This window comes from Camellia sinensis, chromosome 8 (assembly GCF_055761805.1).
Source record: "Camellia sinensis isolate YWXY chromosome 8, ASM5576180v1, whole genome shotgun sequence".
NCBI classification, from domain to species: domain Eukaryota; kingdom Viridiplantae; phylum Streptophyta; class Magnoliopsida; order Ericales; family Theaceae; genus Camellia; species Camellia sinensis.
The window spans coordinates 167482781-167497484 of NC_138968.1; the positions used below are offsets into that span (position 1 = coordinate 167482781).

General features: G+C 38.2%; 1 protein-coding gene across 1 annotated transcript in view; it reads right to left on the bottom strand.

Annotated features, from left to right (window-relative positions):
- The window catches only part of LOC114266945 (F-box protein At5g07610), a 54618-nt gene that overhangs the window by 29950 nt on the left and 9964 nt on the right, over positions 1-14704 (bottom strand). The gene's annotated exons all lie outside the window — the stretch shown is intronic.

Consider the following 14704-nt stretch of genomic DNA (forward strand, 5'->3'; position numbering starts at 1 on the left):
CCGACAGAACAGATCTCCAGGCAATCATCACTAAACCTAATTACGCACCTGATCACCTACATCTATAAATAATACAGTGAGCTAGAGCCTAGTGAATGATAACAGAGTAAATGCTTTAATGAATGATGTCCATGACAGATTCAAAAATCAGAGCTCAGATTCAGAAATAGATTCATATTCAGAATTCACATATAGTCATATGTGGTACATCCATTAGCACTAACAGAACAAATGACCCATAATTATATGAGACGTACAAATGACCCATAATTACATGGACAGTCAGATACCGAGCATATAATGGTTATTCTTAACCAGTTCCATGATGGAACCTCTGGTACTAGGTAATAGATAACAGATATCACATGGTGCTAAGGATGCCAAGAATATATTTTAGAAAGTCGAACAATTAGTCATTTAATCATAAAATAGCATTTCAAAAAATAGATTATACCATATCATTCAAAAAATACTTAAAGTTGAACATAGCTTAACAGAATTATTACTCATAGATAGCTCCAGTAGCAGAACAGACAGAGCAGACAGATTAGACACTCTATGGCATGTGTCCTACACAAACACATAGTGGATACACATTGAAATACGCATTTGGAAAACACTTAACTCATTTTCTTTCCTATATTGGTGTGTTTCTAATCTTTATTCTCATTATTTTGTCTTAATTAAGGCTTAGGAATGCCTAGGACGCAATGAAGATGCCAAAATGTAACTTAAAACACTTACTCAAATTTTCAAAAATAGGGCGGTTCGCTTGAGTGCAACTTCCTTCGCTCGAACGGACCCCTTAGTCTGCAAAACTTTTCGGAGCTCTCATTTTACGCTCGAGCGCAATTTCCTTCGCTTGAGCCAAGGTTCAAAAGTAAGAGTGGTCGCTCGAGTGAAGGCTCATGTTTGCAAAAGTACTTGGAGCTCTTATTTTACGCTCAAGCGCAACTTTCTTCGCTCGAGCCAACCCCCAAACTTCTACAAAACTACTGAGAGCTTGCATTCTTCGCTTGAGCGCAACTTTCACCGCTCGAGTGAAGAATGCGAATTCTGGAATTTTTAGATAACTCTCTCAGCTACAAACCTAAATTCCAATGCATCAAAACTCATCATTTTGGGCCAAAACTTAAGAAAACACTTGTACTCTTATAAAACATCATGAATTAAAGATCATTTCACAAAATCAAGGTCCAAAACCATGCCAATTGTTCAAAATCAAACTTGAAATGTACATATATATACCATGCATGTAATCTTTTGAATGTAAACCCTCCAAATCATGGTCAAATAAAGTAAAATGATGGAAAACATGATGAATTCCCAAAACTAAGTTCGAATTGTTACATGCATGAGAGGATTTCTTAGAAAACATGCTCAAAATGCAATGAAATGCACATGCATGTATGAATTAATTCTTAAGTCTACTCTTTAGCTTATTTCTTGTCTTTAATATCTTATTTTCTTGAATTCATGCATTAAAAAACTCTATTACACAATTAAAAGGGTGAATTCCTACCTTAAGCCTTGAATTCTCAAGTGTAGAAGCTTAATTCTTCCAAAATCTTTCTAATCTCACCAAATCTCCTTCAACTCTCTCTCTTTGATCTTAATCTCTCTCTCTCTCTCTCTCTCTCTCATGTTTGTTGAGCTCAAGGAAGATGAGGGAGTGTATAATATAAATGAGTTCTAGAATCATGTAAGCCTTATATAGGCTTGGTTAAGATAAATTAATTAACCCTTGATTAAACTATCCAATTACAATTATTTTGTTCTAATTATTTGATTTCGAATCAAATTTCAATTAAACTAACCATAATGTTCTAAAAATTATAAATAACACATAAACCGAGTTAATTTTGTGATCGAGTGCCAATAAGGCCTTCAATTCACATACCGAAATAGAAATATAGACAGATATTCTTACCATGGACAGATATAAACACAATTAACACATAGCACATGCAATTAACTCAAAATTTCTTCTTAATTACTCATTAGGCATTCTTAATTATGGATAATAAGCTAATCACATGTCGAGGTTATTACAGTCTTCCCCCTTAAACAGTTTGGCCCTCCAAACTCGAATTATCTGCACCTTGAAAGAATATCAGATCTAGAGGAAACAAATCAAGGTATCTCTTCATCATGTCCTCTTCAGTCTCCCAAGTTGCATACGTCTCTCCATGATTTTGCCAAACAAAATTTCTTTATTTCTCAATCTCTTGATTCAATAGTTTACAATCTGGATTAGTCATTCTTCATACATATAATTATCTTTCAGTAGTACGTATGTCGATTCGATCACATGTAACGGATCTTGCAGATATTCTTGAAGCATCGAAACATGAAAAACATTATGCATGTCCTCCATAATTGAAGATAAAGCCACTTGGGTACGTCACAAGATTGATTTTCTCAATAATTTCATATGGTCCAATATATCGTGGTGCCAATTTGTCTTTAACCCCAAATCGTGTTTGGCCTTTCATAAGAGTTACTTTGATAAACACATGGTCACCTACTTCATATTCTCTATCTCTCCTCCGAGCATCTGCATAACTGTTGACACCCCATTTTTGACCGACCTAAAGACTCAGACATCATCGATTGAGCGCTCGGTGATTGCTCATGTTGTGCTCATTCTGAGGTTTCGGAGTTTCGGCTGAGAGCCTTGCCTCTGGACTTCAGGACTCTTTTGTGCTTTGCCTCGGTTTGCGAACCAGGTTCTGTTTTCTCTTCCTGAAGAGAGGGGGAGGTCTTGTAGTCCATCTCTCAGTGGCCGTAGGTTACTTTTCGTAGTCGTAGACCACTGTTCCCGTCTGGAGACCAGTTTCTGGTTTTCAGAGCCGTTGGCCGTACGCCTCGGTTCGGGACCGCTTATCTTTCTCTGTTTGCTCTGATTTTTGATACACACCTTGTTTCCTCTCTCTAGAGGGACACTGTGGCCCGGGAGACCACCTTCATGGTTGCACGCCACTTTCGATGCTTACCAGTCAGTTTTCGAGGCATCCGGCTGCGCGTTTTGGCCCCCGAACCCTCGTTTTACATCCGTCTTGGTTCATTTTTGTCATGGACGCTACTTTCATTGTTTGGAAGGTGGTACAAGGGTGGGAGACCACCTTTTCTCTTTGGAGACCACTTTTCTCCCGCCGGCCGATTTTCTTGTCAGGTAACTGCTCTCCCTCATTTTTGGCCATAATTGTTGGTCTCCCACCATACCACTTGCTTTCATTTCATGTAGAGACCACCCTAGGAGGCCACCGACCTCTTGACCCTTTTGACCCTGGTCGGCCGACCAAGGCAAGTGGTCGGCCGACCACCTAAACTGATCAGCCTGCTCTTGCTGGTTCTGTCTTAGTGAGTTGATTCCAGCTGTGCTAGCTAAGAGGCACGGACTGCATCCTCCATACACGTGTATGGAGGATGTTTGCCCTTGGTTTGAAGCTTCTAGGAGAAGCTTTAGCCCCTCTTGTCTATAAAGGAAGGGCTTCCCTTCCTTGTAGAGGGTTCAGAATTTCTCTAAGGCTCATACATATATCTCTCTCTATATCTCTACATTTGAGGCTTGGAAAGGGTCTTGTTCTTGCACCTTTGCACCACACCTCATAGCCTAACACCTCCACCATTGTTATTGAGTTTTTGGAGGGTCTTGAGAGGTCTCAAAGGTTGAGTTTTTGGTCTAGAAGGTTGTTGGTCCTTTTGTGCTACAAAGGTAACACACTTTCTCCCTTTTAAGGCTTTATTTTGCTTCATTTTTTAGCTATACTTGCAAGCATATGTGAGCTTTGGTATAAACTGAAAAAAGTCTTATTTTGAGGCCCTTAACATGTTTGTTTAAGATCATTTTTCCGTTGGGGGTCATCTACCCCTTTGCATGCTTCATTTTACCTTATTTTGAGCCATGCCTTAGAGCATTTGTGTTGGCCTTTGTTTGGCCTTTTAGCCACTGAAATCTAGTGGATTTTTAGTGGCTAACATGCTATTTTGAACCCCAAAATCAGAGGGGGGTGACCCTCTCTCTCCTTGTTTTGTTTTCTAGCATTTTTGGTCTTACAAAGGAGCCCTTATTTGCATGCTTCCAAGCCATGTTTCAGGCCATTTTTGAGGAGTTTTAGGACCTGCATAGGCTCTGTCCAGAGCCTTTTTTGCCATATTGGATGTCCATCTTGTATGTGTAGAATAACCCCCTTCATAGCATATCAAAGGAGCCCTTATTTGCATGCTTCCAAGCCTTGTTTCAGGCCATTTTTGATGAGTTTTAGGACCTGCATAGGCTCTGTCCAAAGCTTATTTTTCCATATTGGATGTCCATCTTGTATGTGTAGAATAACCCTCTTCATAGCATATCAAAGGAGCATCTCATTCTTGCATGCATTAACCATGTTTCAGTGGGTTTTGGGGCTTTATTTGGCATGTCATACCTCTGAATTTTTCTGGTTTAGTGGCCTCTTGATTGCCTCACATGCTTGTAGTGCAAATCCTCTTTACTAGCTTACATTGCATGCTATTTTGGCCTTTGATTCTAGTACTTTTTGGCCATGCCTTAAACTGATTTTGTGCATGTTTTCGACTGCCTTAGCTCTATTTTTGGGCCTCATGGTCGAATGATGTTTTCTATGCATGGTTGTAGTTCAATACCCTTGCCTAGCTTTGAGTTTTGAAGCCCATTGCATGCGTATTTTGAGGTGTTTCCATGTTTTGGCATCATTGTGAATCATATTTCAGAGCTTATATGTATGCCATATTCGCATGTTTTCCACTCTTTAAATGTGTTTGAGAGTTGTGCATGAATACCTCATTTTTGGACCATTGCATGAGCTTCATTTCTATGCTTTGCGAGCCATCATTTTAGTCCATATTTGCTACTGTCTTGGCCTGCATAGGGACTGTTTGGGGCTGGTTTAGCCATTTGAGTATTGCTTTCCATGCCTATAGTGTAATCCGTTTCACTAGTTTCGGTATTTGGGCCATCTAGCATGCATTGTGTAAGGTGTTTGCATGATTCGGGACCACCTTGCATGTCATTTCAGAGCTGGAAAATATGTGATTGTATGCCATATTTCATGCTTACCATGCTTTGGTAGAGTTGCACTTTGTGCCTTAGGTTTGGTCTCCTGCATTTGCGCATGTTTGCACGTGTGTTGTTATTTCATTTTCATCATGTATGGCCACTGATTTGAGTGTGGCTGAGGCCCATTCATGTTTGTTTAAGTCCACCTTGCATTATGTATGCCATATCCATGTTGTCGCATGCTTGATCGTCGCATTGTGTATGCCTTGTTCATGTTTTCGTGCATGTCCAGCTTCGTATGTGCATTGCGTATGCCATATAGTTCATGTGCATTGAGTATGCCCTTCTTAGTTCGTGGCATTGTGTATGCTAGTTGCATGTTTGCATATCATCCCTCGCATGCTAGCATGATTAGGTTGCATTGCGTTTAGGGTTGCATGCTAGTCGTATTATGTGTGCCATGTATATTGCATTGTGTTTGGAATAGGGTTTAGTCCAAACATGGGAAACGATGGACGTTTCATACTCCAAGTGACGAAACGTGCCTCGATTCTCAGTCACTGACACTCTTGACTAACACATGATGGAGCTTAGGCATTTATGTGTTTATATGTGCATTCATTTCACATTGAGTCGTGCAATCTAACTCCTCAGCCATCATGCGTCGAGATGTGTGATTGGTGGCCCGATGATCGAGGACTACACTCCCTGGAGCTTGTCCAATGATGGGGAGAGTGGTCACGCACACATATGTTGAAAATACTTTGACATGCCCCTTTCTCGCTCTCTGTTGCAGCAAATCGGAAACCAGCAGCAAAAACTGGTCAGCAGCTTTCTGGAGTTTTGTACAATGTTCTGGGACTAGTTGCCAACAGAGGCAAATTGGGGCATCGCGATGGATTTCCTGACAAGGCGACTTGAGCATGCATGCACCCCTATCATTCGGAACAGAGCTGAGGCAGTCCATTTTGTTTAATTTGCATGCTAGTTTCCTTGCCCACCTAGCTAGTTTGTTAATTAATTAGAGTTGTGTAATAATTAGCTGTAATTTATTATTCATTTTGGTTATGTGATAACTAGCTTAATTAGATTAGCTTAGATTAGCTAGTTGGTGTTGTATTATTTATTTGGACCCTCCGAGAGAGGGCAATGTTATAATAAGTGTGCGTGGGTGTGATGTATGTCTTCCAACCCCACGTTTTCTCCCTTTTATTTACCAGCTTATGATGGTTAGTTTAGGGCATGTTTAAATTAGCATCTTATGCTCACATGTTTGCATTCATTCATTTGTCTTGCATGCACCAGGCTCGGCTCATCATGCTAACTGCATTGTATTTCAATTCCAAGTTGAATACATGTATCGATTGTTGCATCTCATATGCCATCTTAGAATAGCCGAGCCTATCTTAGTTGCATTCTTACATGTGTTGCATTAGGCATTTCAGCATAGTTAGGATTCATGCATGTTTTCTAATTAGCTTCTTTCTTTGGCTTGGAGTACTTGGTAAGTGTTTGTGCTTTAGCATCCTTGCATATGTGTGAGTGACTGCCATGATAGCATGCTTATCATGAGGCTATTTGCTTATGTGATATAACTGCTTGAATGCCTGTGGGTGAAGGTTGGATTATTTAAATTGGAACAATGCATCGATTGCGAGTTTTAAGCCCACTTGGGAGTGGCAAATCACCATGTTTTCTAAGCCCACTTGAGAGTGGCAAAATCTACATTTCAGCCTACTTGCGAGTAGCAAACCGCTTTAAAAAAAAATAAACATGAAATGTTTTGTTCCAATTTAGGCAATCTAGTCTATACTTGTATGTTGTGTGCATCACGTAGTAAATTCTAGGCTAATAACCGGAATAAGAGCATATAATGTTTTCAAAACTCGATATCATGGTTAGTAGATGCCGATCTTTGATCGGGCGAGCGGGGGTACTCACGAAGTGACCTTCCCCAATCGTACCCAAGTTCCCGAGCCGAGGTAACTTTGGTGATGACGGACATGTGGCCTTAGGCATGAGTCAAGGTTTCCTAAATTCCCCCAAAATAAAATATTTAGGTGGCGACTCTGTATCTGGCAAAGCAGTTCATTTTTGGCACTTCTTTCTAAAAAATCAGTTTTCCAAAACGATTTGCTAGATTTGGACTCTTTGGTGATTTATCAGTCTTGCATTGCATTTTGCGAGATTATATTCAGAACCGTGACATTTTTTAGTCCGAGTTGTAGTAAGCCCAAGATGAAAAGAACAGGGGATTTCCCCCCGGGACATTCGGGACGTCTACAATAACTTTCTTGGCGACTTTGGGCAGTTTTCAAACGTTGTTGAATCAGTTTCACTTTCTCAATCATTTCTTGCACAAGTTTCGATCCCTACTTTGGCCCAACAAATTGTGGATCGACATTTTCTTTTGTACAAAGCTTTATAAGGAGCCATCCCGATACTCAAATGATAGCTGTTATTGTATACAAACTTGGCCAGTGGCAAATAAGTTTCCTAATTTCCTTGGAAATCTAGTACACACATTCTCAGCATATCTTCCAAAGTCTGTATTGTTCTTTTTGATTGACCATCCGTCTGTGGGTGATAAGCACTACTTAATCTCAATTCAGTCCTCAGAGCTTGTTGCAAACTTTGCCAGAGTCTTGATGTGAATTTCGAATCTCTGTCAGACACAATAAATGCTAGCACTCCATGCAATCTCACAATCTCATTCACATATATATTAGAAAATTTTTCCGCATTATAAAAAGTTTTCACAAGCAGAAAATGAGCAGATTTAGTCAAGTGATCAACAATGACCCCAATAGAATCCATACCTTGAGAGGAACCAGGCAATCCAACAATGAAGTCCATCGTAATATGCTCTAATTTCCATTCTGATATTGGAAGCGACTGAAGCAGTCCAGTGGGTCATTGATGTTCAGCTTTAACTTGTTGGCAATGTAGACATTTGGCTACAAAATCGGCAATACACTTCTTCATTCTAGGCCACCAGAAATTCTGTTTCAAATATTTATACATTTTTGTGTTCCCCAGATGCATAGCAAATTTAGAATTGTGGGCTTCGGTCATAATATGCTTCCTTAATTCTGAACAATCCGGTACACAAAGTCTTCCTTGAAATTTCAAGATATCGCCTTCCAATACAAATCCGGGCCTTGGTTTCAATTTAGTTTCATCAACAATCATTTTAAGGAATTCATCTTCTAGCTGTTTTTCTTTAAATTCCTCAATTATGGCTGGCTGGGCAAAAATAACAGCTAGAATTCCAACCTGTTCATGCAAAACAATCTCAATTTCATTTATTTTTAGCTCATACAATAATTTTTTCTGACCGGTAAGCAAACATGCCAAATTCCCAATGAATTTTCTGGTTAAAGCATCTGCAACTGTATTTGCCTTTCCTAGATGATACAGAATCTGTAAGTCATAATCTTTAATCAATTTGAGCCATCTTTTTTGTCTCATGTGTCTGTTCTTTCTGAGTGAAGAAGTATTTTAGGCTTTTGTGGTCTGTGTATACCTCACAAGTTATTCCATACAGATAATGGCGCCAGATTTTCAGAGCGAAGACCACGGCTGCAAGTTCAAGGTCATGAGTTGGATAATTCTTCTCCTGTGATCGGAGTTGTCGTGAAGCATATGCAATTACCTTACTATTTTGCATTAGTACACATCCTAAACCCTTGTACGTAGCATCACTGTAGATTTGGAACCCATTTGTACCATTAGGTAAAGTCAAAATTTGTGCAGTCACCAGTCTAGTCTTTAATTCTTGAAAAACGGATTCCCTTTTATCATTTCAATCATACGGTACATTTTTCTCTGTCAATGGCATGGCAAGTTTGGAGAAGTCTTTTACAAATTTTCTATAATAACCAGCAAGCCCCAGAAAACTTCTAACTTCTCTCATAGTGGTCGGTCTTTGCTAGCTCACAATAGCTTCAATTTTCTACGGGTCAACTGATATGTCATCCTTGTCGATCACATGCCTTAGAAATGCCACATTATCCAGCCAGAATTCACTTTTGGAGAGTTTTGTGTATAACTTCTTTTCTCTCAAAGTCTATAATGTAATTCTCAAATGATTTTCATGCTCTTCCCTACTTTTAGAGTAAATCAAAATGTCATCAATAAACACAATAACAAATTCATCAAAGAATTGTTTGAACACCCTACTCATTAGGTCCATGAATGTTGCAAGTGCATTAGTTACTCCAAAAGGCATTACCAAAAACTCATAGTGCCCCGTATCTAGTTCGAAAGACAGTTTTCTCTATGTCTACTGCTTTAACCTTCAATTGGTGATACCCAGATCTAAGGTCAATTTTTGAAAATAGTTGAGCTCCCTAAAGTTAATCAAACAAATCATCTTTTCGGGGCAATGGATATTTATTCTTGATGGTTACTTTGTTCAATTCCCAATAATCAATACATAACGTCAAAGACCCATCTTTCTTCTTAACAAATAACACTAGAGCACCCCAAGGCGAAGTGCTCAGTCGGATGAACCTTTTGTCTAACAGTTCTTGAAGTTAGACTGTCAATTCTTTCAGTTTAGAAGTTGACATTCTGTACGGGGTTTGAGAAATTGGTTGTATCCCAGGTACTACATCAATAGTAAACTCAATTTTTCTATCAATTAGATCCCCAAGCAGTTCATTTGGGAAGACATTAGGGAATTCACAAACTACAAGAATAGTTTCCACATTAGGGCTATCAGAAGTCACATTTAACACACAACACAAATAACCCCTACATCCCTTTTCTAAGCAATTTGACGGCTTTCATAGCAGAAATTAAATACAAGGAAGGAATTACACCATTCCCACCAAACACAAACTCAGGCAATCTAGGTGGCCGGAACACAACAGATTTATTCACACAATTTATAGTGTCATAATACTTGGTCAACCAATCCATTCCCAATATACAGTTACAATGATCAAAACTCAAAGACAGTAGGTCGACATACAATATCACATCACTAATCACAATATCACATGCTGGAAAAACATAAGCACATACCATAGAACCCCTAGATGGTGTAGAAACATATAATAAGCATCCAAGTCTGTAAACGAAGTTCTACAAACTGTTAAACCAAAACTAGTAGATCGAATGTAGCCATTATTCACCAATTTGTAGTCTGATGTTTCTTCAAATAAGTCATAAATACATAAGAACTTTTGATAATTAGCAATCTATTTTTACCTGCAAAAACAATAAATTCTAGGCACTTTCAAGTGTACTTCTCTCATTGCAGCATTGAAGATGCAATAGATAAATGCTAGAAGCATTTTATCATTTAAGATTATAAACTTCCATAACAATCGCCTATATGATATGCAATTTCAAGGGAATAGTTCTTGCCAAATAAGTCATGGCCTTCAGTTGCCAAGACAGGTAAACATTCAACAGTCAGATGGTCAAAAGGTTTATGAGGACTTGGACTTGGTGGAGTTCAAGTACCTCACAAGGAACTGCCCTTGTGAAAAAGAGTTGCCCTGTGAAACTTAGGCACACCAAAGTCTCTGGTGCACTCAGTGTGACTCTAGGTCATGTAGCTTGGAGGCTAGAGATAGATTGGTCACCGCAAATATTAGACAATCGCACAACGTCAAGGTTTATTAACAATTGAGGAATTTGTATTGTTTTACAATATCCTGCTTGACAATTGCAGAGCACAACCACTGATATACACCGCAAGGTATTGGCTTTCTTACAAAGTTACTTTCTCACAAATGCTTTTCCTACAGTTCATAGTTTCAACGTATATCTTGGAAGTAAGGTGGTGTTTGTTTTGAGGGATTGAAGGGTGGGATTTTGGTTCAAAATTTTTGACTATTAGGCCTTGTTTGTCATAACCTAAAAAAGTCAAAAAGTCAAAAAGCCAAAAAGTCACTATCCTATTTTCACATCATCTTATTTAAGTCACATCACCTCTCTACCACATCACTTCAAACCTAACCCATACCCAACCCATATTTCATAAAAAGTCAAAAAGTAAACTTATTTAGATCATCCCAAACCACCCCTTAGTCCCTCCGGATTATTAGTCCCAAATCCATTGGACTATGTGTCTCATGAGGGGTGGGACACAAATGGAGGGATAAGGGAGATATGAGATTAGGTGGTGAAATGACCATTTTGACCCTCTACTATTTAATTTTGTATTATATTTAGTAAAAATTATGTTTAGTAAAATTCAATAAAATTTAAATGTCTCAATTTAAAAATAAAATTATTTTATTTAATTTTTATTGATGTTTTATTTATTTAATTTTTTTAAATAATTTTTTATAGATATTTTATTGATGTTTTATTTTAAAATTTTGTTTATATTATATATAATTTCATTATTTAATTATTATTATTATTTAAAATAAATTTATTTAAATTTTTAATTAAAAAAATAACATGTATTTTTATTGATATTTTATTTATTTAATTTTTAAAAAATAAATTTATCTGAGGAAAATTTGGCCATAAACCCCCCCTTTACCTTCCTTTCATTGTTAAAAGGACAAATAAAAAAATTATACTTTCTAAACCCTCTCATAATTATAAAGTCTTGCATAAAGGACAAAATTTATTATTTAAATATTTTATCAGACTATTATACCCCCAACTAAATCTTCCCACCTTCTCCACCCACTTTCTCTCCACCTTCTCTGTCTCTCTCTCCCCCCCCCTTCAAACACAGCTTCTCTTCATAGCCATGTCAGAGGCCACCTCAATCGTCGAAGCACCGTCCGCCGATGTATTCCGGTCACCAACCGCCATGATTCCTGGCGCCACCCCCTCCTCCGCATCCAATGTTAGTCAACCCTTCTATTTCTCTTCTGGAAACCCTAGAATTGAAGAAACCAGAGGCTTCATGCACCTCTACCGCAATGATTTTGCATCATCGTCTCCTGAACTTCCTGTAAATCTTAGTCTCTTCTTTGTTCTTCAAATTCTGAATCGTTCAAATTTCGTTCTTAATCCGCATTGAGTTGTTATGAAAAGTTTGATGCTGTATAGAAGCACTTGATTGGGGTTTTTAGTGTTAGAAATTGTTCTACTTTGGTTGAAATGCATTAATTTTGGAAAATAATTTGTTCATATTAACCATCTGTTTGGTTGCCACATAACCACCACACCAATCACCAATGGCACGGTAAACATCTTCCCCTCAAAGGTGGATGGGCACTCCCATCACCCGAATCCAAACACTCTTTGCCGTCAAGGTTGTAGCTTTCGACGTACAAAGAGCTAAAGGCGACCACCATTCCAACTAGAGATCCCTCCCATCATCAATCTACCGCCGTTGCAGCAACACCTCTGCCTCATGTCTGCTGGACAATACAAAGAGAAAGGCCTAGCTACCTAACGGACGCACCTCAACCTTTCCCGATGTCTTCCACCAACGTTATACCCAATCAGATATTGCAGCAAAGCTCATCCCCTTGCCATCCATCCCTCCCACTGTACCAACAAGCGACCTATCTAACATACGGAACCATTCCACCTCCGTTGCACTCCGTACTGACTTAACCGCGTCAGTCACTCCGTCCATGATGGATAGCGATGGACAAGGTCTGGCCCCTTTCGTACCCTGCACTGGACCACCAAAATGCAGCCCAAAACCTTCAAGAACCAAGGCCACTCCTTCCCACCCATCCCCATAATCGGACATGGGAATGAACACTTGATCTATTTTCTTTCCTGCCGTCACCACTATTTGAAAGGACGAACCACCACTTTCTTCGCTATGAACTCAAACAGCCACAGTCCTACTACCCCCAGTGTGTCGACCTAAAAACTGTAAGTTACCTGGGTCCTGCGATTCAACCCGCATTCGCGCCACCATCCAACGCACATCATGACCATACACCACCATAGCCCGACGAAGCCCCACACCCCTTTCCACAATCGACACACCGCAACATCCAGACGCTTCCACTGAAACCTCCTCAAACTCAAAAGATCGGTCACCAAGGAACAAAATCCGCCGGCGTGGGCTGCACCCCTTTACTCTGTTATTATTCACTGAGCTTCCGCTCACTATTTATATTATGTATGTAGGTGAGGGCGTGTGACAAGGCCTAAGCTGCTGCCTGGGGAGTTTTGGGTCAGTCAGCCACTGTGCCTTCTGGGGAGGTTCCCGTTTAAAGAAAGTCAAGTTTTGTGAATCATGTTAAGAATGTTTATGTTTCATTTTGTTTTTGTTTATCCGTACACTGGACTAAGTTCCTTATGATAGTCCTTGTACGGTATTGTGTAACTTATGTGGATATGACGCCATATATGTGTATATGATATATATAAAGTTCTATATTAACTGCCTCATGTATGTCTACATAGTTCAATGGACTATGTATATTCTATATTTGCTTCTGCTAGCCCCTTATATTTTGCTATTCAATTCAGAGGCTTTCGGTAATCCAAGGATTACTAGCCGGTTATGATGCTAAACCTGTAGGGGCGGGTTTGAGTCGTAACAATTTCCCACTTTTTGTCTTTTAGATTTTTAGTTTTGCTGAGGTTTTTTTTTTTTTTTTTTTTTCTTCTTCTTCGGAACTATGATGCTCTGCCATGTATCAGGTTGTTCATTAGGTTGTTTCCCAAACTTGAATTCCCATAGTTTTCCATAAAGGGAGTTTTCCAGTCATCGAGCTTTCGGCCACAGGAGGTGTGTTGGTGTTGTCTCGGAAATGAAGAGTGCAGCATTAGGTGAAGTTGTTTTGGGAGTGCAGCACTTGGGAATTTGTTTTGGTTAGTGTGGATTGTTTTGTCGGTTTTAATTATTTTATTTTTAGAGTAAAGTGCTGTAGCATTTGGTGGAAAAGAACAGTGTTTGTTCGTAGAAAAAAAAAAAAAAAAAGTGATTTGGGTTCAATTATGTTTATGTTTTCATGAAATTATAATATTTTATATTTTCTTTTTGTTATTTAATTATATGAAATCCGTTGTTCTAAACCGATTCAATCCGTGTTTAAACAGATTAGTTCAGATTGGTTCTACGATTTAAACGGATTGGACTAGTTTCAATTTTTCAAAAATCGTATATAACGGATTGGTACTGGTTTTACCTCAATCTGGACCAATCCGGACTATGCTCACCCCTATCAAAATATACAATCAAACAAACCAAAAAAATTTCAAACTCTTTCCCCAAATTTTTTTTTGAAAATTTATCTCACAAAACTAAACCAAACACACCCATTCTATTTTATTCATATTTTACTCATCTTTTTTCTTTTCTTTTTTAAATCACTACACAAATCTATAAACCAAGTATAACTTTCATTTGGGAAGCTGGTTAAAAGTTAGCTTTTGACTTTTAACCAATTTTGAGTCACATCACTCTCACATTTTTTACCCACTAAAAGACAAAAAAGTAAAAAAAACCAACTTTTAACTAACTTTTCAAAACATATTTTTTTGAAGATCTTTCTCTAAATATATATTTATATATACTTTTTAATACATAAAAATAATTATGATTGAGATATATAAAAAAATATGTTAAGATTGTGGTGAAATTTTCTCAAACCTATTATTTGAACACATTTGCTACTCGTTGCCTTTTTAGAATTATCAACATTATCATTTTATCAATAATTTTCTTTTTTTCTTTATTCTTTTATTTATTTATTTATTGTTGTTCAAAAAACAAAAACAAACTTAACCATTTTA